This window comes from Pteropus medius, unplaced genomic scaffold (genome assembly GCF_902729225.1).
Source record: "Pteropus medius unplaced genomic scaffold, Ma_sr-lr_union100, whole genome shotgun sequence".
NCBI classification, from domain to species: domain Eukaryota; kingdom Metazoa; phylum Chordata; class Mammalia; order Chiroptera; family Pteropodidae; genus Pteropus; species Pteropus medius.
Genome location: NW_024351732.1, coordinates 243394 through 253780, shown reverse-complemented (window position 1 = coordinate 253780; position 10387 = coordinate 243394). Strand labels below are relative to the sequence as shown.

At 35.0% G+C, this 10387-nt stretch overlaps 1 pseudogene; it reads right to left on the bottom strand.

Moving 5' to 3' along the window:
• Nucleotides 1-8336: 8336 nt before the first annotated feature.
• On the bottom strand, nucleotides 8337-8455 carry LOC120589007 (uncharacterized; annotated as a pseudogene).
• Nucleotides 8456-10387: the final 1932 nt, after the last annotated feature.

The window sequence follows — 10387 nt, the reverse complement described above, 5'->3', positions numbered from 1 at the left end:
GGAAAAAAAAATCAGAATACACTTCCATTAATGCCCAGGTGGAGAACTTGTCCATTAAACACCATGAACAACAAAGGTGACAAGGCATCTCAGAAAAAAAGAGAAAAATCTCCAGAAAATAAGCTTACAGACATAGAAATATGCGACTTAAATGACAGAGAATTCAAAGATAGTACTTCTGGAAAACTCAATGAAATACAAAACAAATCATATCAACAATTTCAGGAATTGAAAAAACAACTAGATAAGCAGAATGAGCTCTTTAGCAAGGAGATTGAAACCCACAAAAAGAACTGAAAGACCTTCTGGAGATAAAGAACACACTGCAAGAGTTGAAAAATGAAATAACAAGCTTGGGAAATAGAGTCAACCAAATGAAGGAAAGGATCAGTGATGTCGAAGACAGAAATCTACAAATAACTCAAGGAAGAAGAGAGAAACCAAAGAAGGAAAAATAATGAAAGAGAAATACAAGAACTAGCTGACACCATTAGAAGAGGAAACATAAGAATAATGGGCATTCTCAAAGGGGAGAAAGGGAACAGGAATTACAAAGCATTTTCAGACAAATAGTTGATGAGGATTTCCCAAATCAGAGGAATGAGCTGGATCTTGGAATTCAAGAAGTCAACAGAACACCCAATTATCTCAACCCAAAAAGGCCTTTACCAAGGCACATTTTATTAAAATTATTAAAAATCAACGACAAAGACAGAATTCTGAGGGCAACCAGGGAAAAGAAGACGGTAACCTATAAAGGAAAACCCATTAGATTATCATCAGACTTCTCAGCAAAAACCTTAAAATTCAGAAAGGAGTGGAATCAAATAGTCAAACTATTAAGTGAAAGGAACTACCAGCCAAGAATAAAGTATCCAGTCAAACTCTCCTTTAGATATGAAAGAGAAATAAAAACCATTCCAGACATACAAAAGTTGAGGGAATTCTCCACTCCAAGGCCTGCGTTACAGGAAATACTGAAAGGGGTCAGCTCACCTAAAAAAATGAAGAAAAAAAAAATTAGGAGTAAGGTGTCTAGCAGGCTGATAAAAGTAGAGGAATGCAACCCTTACTAAGAATAGGGCATTATAAACTTAAAAATAAGAAGAGATTTGCTATCATGAGATAGTAATGAACGTTCAGCATACATAGGGACAAATTGAGACAACAATGACTGAAAAAATAAAAATTCAAAGATCCAAATACACAAAGGGGAATGGAGATAAGGCATATACAGAAAAAAAGGGACAATTGTATATATATAACTATCCTCTGCATATTTGTAATGTTAACCATATACCAAAGATTCAGAACCAAAGTATATAAAATGAAACAAGAAGGATCAGAGGGAAAACTCACAAAAGCCAACCAAAATAAAGAAAACAGAAACACAAGGACAAGGAAGCAATAGAAACACCAAGCACCAGAAAGCAAAATATAAAATGGCCATAAGAAGACTTCATATTTCAATAATCACCCTGAATGTAAATGGACTGAATCACCAATAAAAAGGCACAAGTTGCAGAATGGATCAAAAAACAAAACCCAACCATGTGCTGCCTCTAGGAGACACATCTTAGTTCCAAAGACAAATATAGACTCAAAATGAAAGGGTGGAAAATGATATTCCATAGTGTAGTGGTTCGCACATCTGCTTTACACACAGTAGGTCCTGGGTTCACGCCCCAATGGACAGACAGTCCATGATCTATAGCAATGTCACCCTGAACAAGCCTAATGTCTGATCTCAGAAGCTAAGCAGGGTCGGGCCTGGTTAGTACTTGAATAGACCACCTAGGAAGACAAGTTGCTTTAGGCATAAATAATAATAATAATAATAATGAAGAAGATGATATTTCAAGCAAATGGCATTCAGAGAAAAGCGAGAGTAGTGGTAATAATATCAGATGAAATAGATTTCAAAATAAAAAAGGTAAAGAAAGATACGAAGGAACATGTCATGCACCAAAAAGACATAACACTTATTAATATCTATGGAATCATGCACCAAAAAGACATAACACTTATTAATATCTATGCTCCCAATCAGGGAGCCCCGAAATATGTAAAGCAATTACTAATAGAACTAAAGGGAGAGAGAGACAAAAACACAATCATAGTAGGGGACCTAAATACCCCACTGTCAGATATGGACAGATCATCCAAACAGAAAATCAATAAGGAAATAACATCCTTAAATGAAACATTAGACCAACTGGACATAGTTGACATTTATAGAGCCTTCCATCCCAAAACAGCTACTTATGCATTCTTCTTTAGTGCACATGGAACATCCTCAAAGATTGACCATATACTGGGACACAGAGATAGTCTCAACAAATATAAGAGGGTTGAAATCATACCAACCATATTCTCTGATCATAATGCTTTGAAACTAGAGACCAACTGTAAAAAGTAAGTGGAAAGAACAACAAATTCATGGAGATTAAACAACATGCTATTGAAGAATGACTGGGTCAAAGAAGAAATAAAAAGAGAGATTAAGAGATACATGTAAATGAATGATAATGATAGTACAACATATCCAAAATTTGGGACGTAGCAAAAGTGGTCTTAAGAGAAAAGTTCATATCATTACAGGCCTATCTCCAAAAACAATAATGAGCCTCAATAAACAATCTAACGCTTCATCTTAAAAAACTAATAAAAAAAGAACAAATGAAGCCTAAAGTCAGCAGAAAGAAAGAAATAATCAAAATTAGAGCAGAAATAAATGAAATTGGAAACAACAACAACAAAAAGAAAAAATAAATGCAACAAAGAGCTGGTTCTTTGAAAAGGTTAATAAAATAGACAAACCCCTGGCTAGACTCCGTAAAAAATAAAGAGAAAGGACACAAATAAACAAATCAAGATTGAAAGAGGGGAAATTATGACAAACACTGCAGAAATACAAAGGATCATACAAGAATACTATGAAAAAGTATATAACACCAAATTATATAACCTAGAAGAAATAGACCAGTACTTAGAAAAATGCAACCTTCTTAGACTGAATCAAGAAGAACTGGAAAATCTAAATAGACCAATCAGCAGTATGGAAATTGAAACAATTACCAAAAACCACCAAAAATTAAAAGTCCAGGACCAGATGGCTTCACCAGTGAATTCTACCAAACATTGAAAGATTTAATACCTATCCTCCTCAAACTCTTCCAAAAAATCAAAGAGGAGGCAATACTTCCCAACTCATTTTATGAGGCCAATATCACCCTGATACCAAAACCTGGTAAAGATAACACATAAAAAGCAAAACTACAGACTAATATCTCTCCTGAACACAGATGCAAAAAATCCTAAATAAGATACTAGTGAACTGAATACAGCAACATATTAAAAATATGTTGGGCTTCATCTCAGAGACACCGGGATGATTCAACATACGCAAATTGATTAATGTGATCCACCACATAAACAAATTAAAAAATAAGAATCCTACGATCATATCAACAGATGCAGAAAAATCCTTTGACAAGATACAGCATCCATTTATGATCAAAACACTTCACAAAATCGGTATAGAAGAAAAGTATCTTAACACAATAAAAACCATCTATGACAAGCCCTCAGCCAACATTATACTGAATGGTGAAAAACTAAAAACCTTCCCTCTAAGATCAGGAACAAGGCAAGGCTGTCCACTATCGCCACTGTCATTCAATATATCATTGGAGGTCCTAGTGAGTGCAATCAGGCAAGAGAAAGATATAAAAGGCACCCAAATAGGCAACAAAGAAGTCAAACTGTCACTATTTGAGGATGACATGATTCTCTATGTAGAAAACTCTAAAGACTCCACAAGAACACTACTAGAAACAATAAGCAAATACAGTAAAGTCTCTGGATACAGAATCAACGTTCAAAAATCCATAGCTTTCCTATATTCTAATAATGAAGTGTCAGAAAAAGAGGTGGATAAAATAATTCCTTTTGCAATCGCAACAAAAAGAATAAAATACCTAGAAATAAATCTAATGAAACATGTGAAGGTCCTATATAAAGAAAACTATTAAAAGAAATCAAAGAAGATACAAAGAAATGGAAAGATAGTCCGTGTTCTTGGATTGGAAGAATCAACATAGTTAAAATGACCATATTACCTAAAGCGTTATACAGATTTAATGCAATCCCCATCAAAATCCCATTGGCATTTTTTAAACAAAAAATCATCAGATTCGTATGGAAGCACAAAAGACCTTGAATTGCCAAAGCCATTCTGAGAAAAAAGAACGAGGCTTGGAGGCATCACTCTGCCCGACTTCAAATTATACTACAAAGTGACAGTAATCAAAATGGCATGGTTTGGGCAGAAAAACAGACACATGGACCAGTGGAATAGAATCGAGACTCCAGAAGTAAACCCATATTTATATGGGCAAATAATTTTCAACAGATAAAGCGAAAAACATACAGTGGAAAAAGAAAAGCCTCTTCAATAAATGGTGCTGGGAAAACTGGAAAGCCACCTGCAAAAGAGTGAAACTAGACTGTTGTCTATCACCACACGCCAAAATTAACTCAAAATGGATTTAAGACCTGAAACAATAAAATACATAGAAGAAAACATAGGAACTAAATTCAAGGACCTTGGACTTAAAGAGGATTTTATGAATCTGACCTCAAGGCAAAGGAAGTAAAAGCTAAAATAAATAAGTGGGACTACATCAAATTACAAAGCTTCTGCTCAGCAAAAGAAATCATCAACAAGGTAAAGAGAAAACCATCCGAATGGGAAAATATATTTGCAAGCAATGCCTCCGATAAGGGCCTAATATCCAAAATATACAAAGAACTCAAACAACTCGATAACAACAAAAAATAAATGATCCAATCAAAAAATGGGCAGAGGACCTGAACAGACACTTCTGCCTACAGGATATACAAATGGCCAACAAATATATGAAAAGATGCTCATCACCAGCTATCAGGGAAATGCAAATCAAAACTACAATGAGATATCATCTCATACCTGTTAGAATAGCTATAATCAATGGAACAAGTAATAAGAAATGCTGGAGAGGATGCAGAGAAAAAGGAACCCTCTTACACTGCTGGTGGGACTGCAAATTGGTACAGCCTATATGGAAAACAGTATGGAGAGTCCTCAAAACACTAAGAATTGATCTACCATATGATCCAGCGATCCCTCTATTGGGTATTTACCCCAAAGATTTGAAATCCCATGTCCAAAAAGATATTTGCACACCGATGTTCATAGCAACATTATCCACAGTGGCCAGGACATAAAAGCAACTGAAGTGTCCTACAATAGATTGGCTAAAACATGCCGATGGGATTTTGATGGAGATTTCATTAAATCTGTATAATGTGGTACATGTATAGAATGAAATATTACTCAGCCATAAGAAGAGATGAAATACTGCCATTTGCAACAACTTGGATGGACCTTGTAATAATGATACTAAGCGAAATAAACCAAACAGAAGTTGAAAATCACATGATATTACTTATATGTGGGATATAAACCTAAAAGCAACAAATGAACAGGAAAAAACGGAGACTCATGGACATAAACTATAGGCAAGTGGTTACCAGAGGACTATAGACTAGTGGTTACTAGTGGGGTGGGGTGGGGGGAGGTAGACAGTGTAAAGGGGGTCAAATATAGGATTTCGAGGGAGGATGAAGTGGGTAAAGGGGATCAAATATATGGTGGCTGAAGGAAACTGGACTTTGCTTGGTAAACACACAAAATATACAGATGTCAAATGATAATGTACATCTGAAAATTATATAATTGTATTAACCAATGTTACCCTAATAAACTTAATTAAAAATAAATAAATAAAATTGTCTAATGTACGCTTTATAAACATAAGACAATTTATTGCGAAACAAATGCTTTTATAGAAAGTAATGAATTTATGAAGGATTTTAGCCAATTATTATGCCTTATTTAAAGTGAAATGTGTAAATTGCCATGCCTTTAAACAATACTCATGATATAACAAACATTAGAAAATCATAGCAGAAGTAAACCTTACAAATATAATGTAAAAACAACTATTTTAGATAGTCCAAGCCTTACTCAATATCCTAGGAGTAATAATGAAGAGAAAGTTTTAAAGTGGAATAAATGTGGGAGGTTCCTTCAAAAATATGTAATTCCTCATTTTAAAAAATACTCATTGAAAAACATACTAGAGAGAAACACTAATAACACAATGATTATGGAATAGCTCTTAAATAAAAGTTAAACCAAATATATATTGAAGAATTCTTGGACTTTGGGAAGAAAACTTCCAAACTTATAAGTATGCAATTATATTTTGATAATACTAAAAGTTCACTGAACAACACATAAATCACATGGCAAGGAAACTTTACTGTGTAGCAGCTTTGATGGGTCTTTCAGCCAATCATCAAATCTTACGGTACATTAAAGAATGTTTCAAACATTCACTATTAACTAAGCAGCAGAGAATTTGTTCTTTAAATTAAATTTATAAACAAATTGATAAAATTGAAGAAAACGTAACAAAAAAAGCAAGCGACTTTTTTTTTCTGTCTTACTTCGCTTAGTGTCATTATTACAAGGTTCTTGAGAATGTTCCATGTGCACTAAAGAATGTATAAGCAGCTGTTTTGAGATGGATGGCTGTATATATGTCAATTATATCCAGGTGGTCTAATGTGTCATTTAAGGATGTTCTTTCCTTATTGATTTTCTATTTGGATGATCTGTTCATATCAGATGGTGGGGTATTTAGGTCCCCTACTATGAAAATGTTTTGGTCTGTTTCTCCCTTTAGTTTTGTTAGTAATTGTTTTACATATTTCGGGGCTCCCTGATTGGGAGCACCGATATTAATGTGTTATGTCTTGGTGCATGATTCCCTATATGATTATGAAGTGTCTTTCAGTATCATTCTTTACATTTTTTATTTTGAAGTCTATTTCATCCAATATTAGTACCGCTACTCCTGTTTTTCTCTAAATGCCATTTGCTTGAAATATCATTTTCTACCCTTTCACTTTGAGTCTATATTTGTCTTTGGAACTGAGATGTGTCTCCTGGAGGCAGCATATAGTTGGATTTTGTTTTTTGCTCTAATCTGCCACTCTGTACCTTTTTATTGGTGAGTTCAGTTTAGAGTGATTATTGAAATATGAGGCCTTCTTATAGCCATTTTATCTTTTGCTTTCTGGTGTCTTGGTGTTTCAATTGCTTCTTTGTCCTTGTGTTTTTCTTCATTTCACTTGGCTTTTTTGAGTTTTCTCTCTGGTCCTTCTTGTTTTATGTTATATACTTCAGTTCTGGATCTTTGGTGTGTGGTTACCATCACAAATATGTAAAGGATAGTTATATATATTTGGTGAGTGGTTACCATTACAAATATGTAAAGGATAGTGTGTATATATATATATATATATATATATATATATATATATATATATATACTTCCCTTTTCTTCTGCACATGCCTTATCTCCATTCCCCTTTGCGAATTTGGATCTTTGTATCCTCCCCTTTTCAGTCATTGTTTTCTTGGTTTTTCCTTATGTATGCTGAACATTCATTACTCTCTTGCTATAGCAAATCTCTTATTTTAAGCTTATAATGACCTGTTCCTAGTAAGGGTTGCAATCCTCTGCTTTTTTATCAGCCTACTATTCACCTTACTCCTAATTATGGTTTGTTTTTGTTTTTGTCATTTTATTTTAGTTGAGCTGACCCCTTTCAGTATTTCCTGTATGCAGGCCTTGGAGTGGAGAATTCCCTCAATTTTTGTATGTTTGGAAAGGTTTTTATTTCTCCTTCATATCTAAAGGAGAGTTTAGCTGTATACATTATTCTAGGTTGGTAGTTTCTTTCATTTAATAGTTTGAATATTTGATTCCAATCCTTTCTGGATTTTAAGGTTTTTCCTGAGAAGTCTGATGATAATCTAATGGGTTTTCCTTTATAGGTTACCGTCTTCTTTTCCCTGGCTGCCCTCAGAATTCTGTCTTTGTCGTTGATTTTTGATAATTTTAATATAATGTGTCTTGGTGAAGTCCTTTTTGGGTTGAGATAATTGGGTGTTCTGTTGACTTCTTGAATTCCAAGATCCAGCTCATTCCTTAGATTTGGAAACTTCTCGTAAACTATTTGTCTGAAAATGCTTTGTAATCCCTTTTCCTTTTCTCCCCTTTGAGAATTCCCATTATTCTTATGATTCCTCTCCTGATGGTATCAGCCATTTTTGTTTTGTTTTGTTTTTGTTTTTGTTTTTTAAGTGAGGCAACCCTTGGTTGACCTCACAGATTGCAAGAACCTTGTCAGTTTACAATCATTTATTTTTTCATTTTTTATGCCTACAGCACCTGGTCTTCCTAGGTGGTCTCCCATCCAAGTACTAACCATGCCCGACTGTGCTTCGCTTCTGAGATCAGATGGGATTGAGCTTATTCGGGGTAGCATGGCTGTAGACTCAGCTAGTTCTTGTATTTCTTTTCTCTTCTATTATTTTTCATTCTTCGGTTTCTCTTCTTCCGATTTATTTCTATATTTCTGTCTTCGATACCACTGACCCTTTCCTCCATTTGGTTGACTCTATTTACCAAGCCTGTTATTTCATTTTTCAACTCTTGCAGTGTGTTCTTTATCTCCAGAAGGTCTGTTCAGTTCTTTTTGAGGGTTTCGATCTCCTTGCTAAAGAACTCATTCTGCTTATCTAGTTGTTTTTTCAATTCCTGAAATTGTTGATATGATTTGTTTTGTATTTCATTGAGTTTTCAAGTACCATCCTGAATTGTCATTCAAGTTGCATATTTCTATGTCTGTAAGCTTATTTTCTGGAGATTTTTCTCTTCCTTTCTGAGATGCCTTGTCACCTTGGTTGTTCATGGTGTTTTATTGACTATTTCTCCTCCTGGGCATTAATGGAAGTGTGTTCTGCTTTTTTTTCCGGAAAGATTTATTATATAATGGTTCCTAGCATGTTGCAAAGGTGTATTTCTTTTGGTTTCCAGTAGGTGTTGTGTAAGCCTCTTGGATCCCTGCTTTATATAAAGTCTTACTGTCTTTTTGCTCCCTACAGATGTTTAATCACGCTCGCTACCCTCAGTCTCAGTTCCTGTCAGTGTTAGTGAGTTTCGATAGTGTTTGCTCAGATTCCCCTGGGGTTCCACAGCATTCAGTCCCAGAGGTATGGGGGAAGGGCCTATCTGTTGAGGAAGGGGGCTGTGGTTCAGCCTAAGTTTTGCAACCGTCTCCGCTTTTCTGCTGTCCCAGTTTCTCTGCCTTCTGCCCTATTGACTGAGCACTGCCGCTGGCTGCATGTAGCTCACAGCACTGCCAGGCATGGCAGTTCAGGGACATCGCTGCGCCCTCTTCCCTCCCCTTCCTCCTACAGAGAGCTCTGGCTGCAAAGGGCACCTTCTTTGTTTCTCCCAGTCCACCGCCCAACACCCAGGGTTCTGACCTGTGGTAGCTCTTATGCGCAGATCTCACGCTCAGACATGCTGGTGTGCAGTTTGGGTGTTTTTTGTTGAGTTTTAGATGTTTGGCTTATTGTTTTTTCAAGGGGAGTGATCTGGGGACATCTCTTATTCCACCACGTTTAATCCAATCTCCAAACATTCATTTTTGAGGGAAGTCCATTAAGATTTGCAAATGTCAATTCAATTTCTTTATAATCATACTTTGTCCACATTTTCAGTTATATTATTTTTAAAAAATTATATTATTTTTTGAGATAAAATTCATGTGCCATTATAGTCACCCTTTTAAAGTATACTCCTCAGTAGTTTTATTATAGTCACAAAGTTATACAACCTACACTACTAACCCCAGAACATTTTCATCACCAAAAATGATATAGTCTTTTTAAATTTAAATATGTTGCCATTTTAATCTCATCCACAGTGCTGTTATCCGTACTTCTCCACCCTAATCTCAAGTTTATCTTTTTTTGGTCAAAATTTGTTTTAGATTTACTTCTTTCACTTATTTCTGCATTTTATAACTAATAATGCCTTTTTCTACTCATGTTTTAGATTTTTCACTTGTTTTAGCTGCTTGTGTTCTATATTGATTTTATTAATGACCTTTATAGTATTTTAATATATGCACACAAATTGGGTTATAAAACTTCCAAGAGGACTTTGCCTGCCACTCTCAGGTTTTTCGATTCTATTTTATTCACATTTAACCAAGGTGTATATTAAAGATTTAGTTCTTTAACCCATGTCGATCAAGAGGGGACGCTGAATTAATATTCAGAAATTTGATGGCTACTTATTGTCATTCTGGTCAAATAATTTGGCCTGTAAATTTTTTTGCTTTGCGGGGGAGGGGAACTACTTTTTGACAGCTGTGCTGCTTTCAAGTACCCATTGTTACATCCACAGGGTTTCAGACT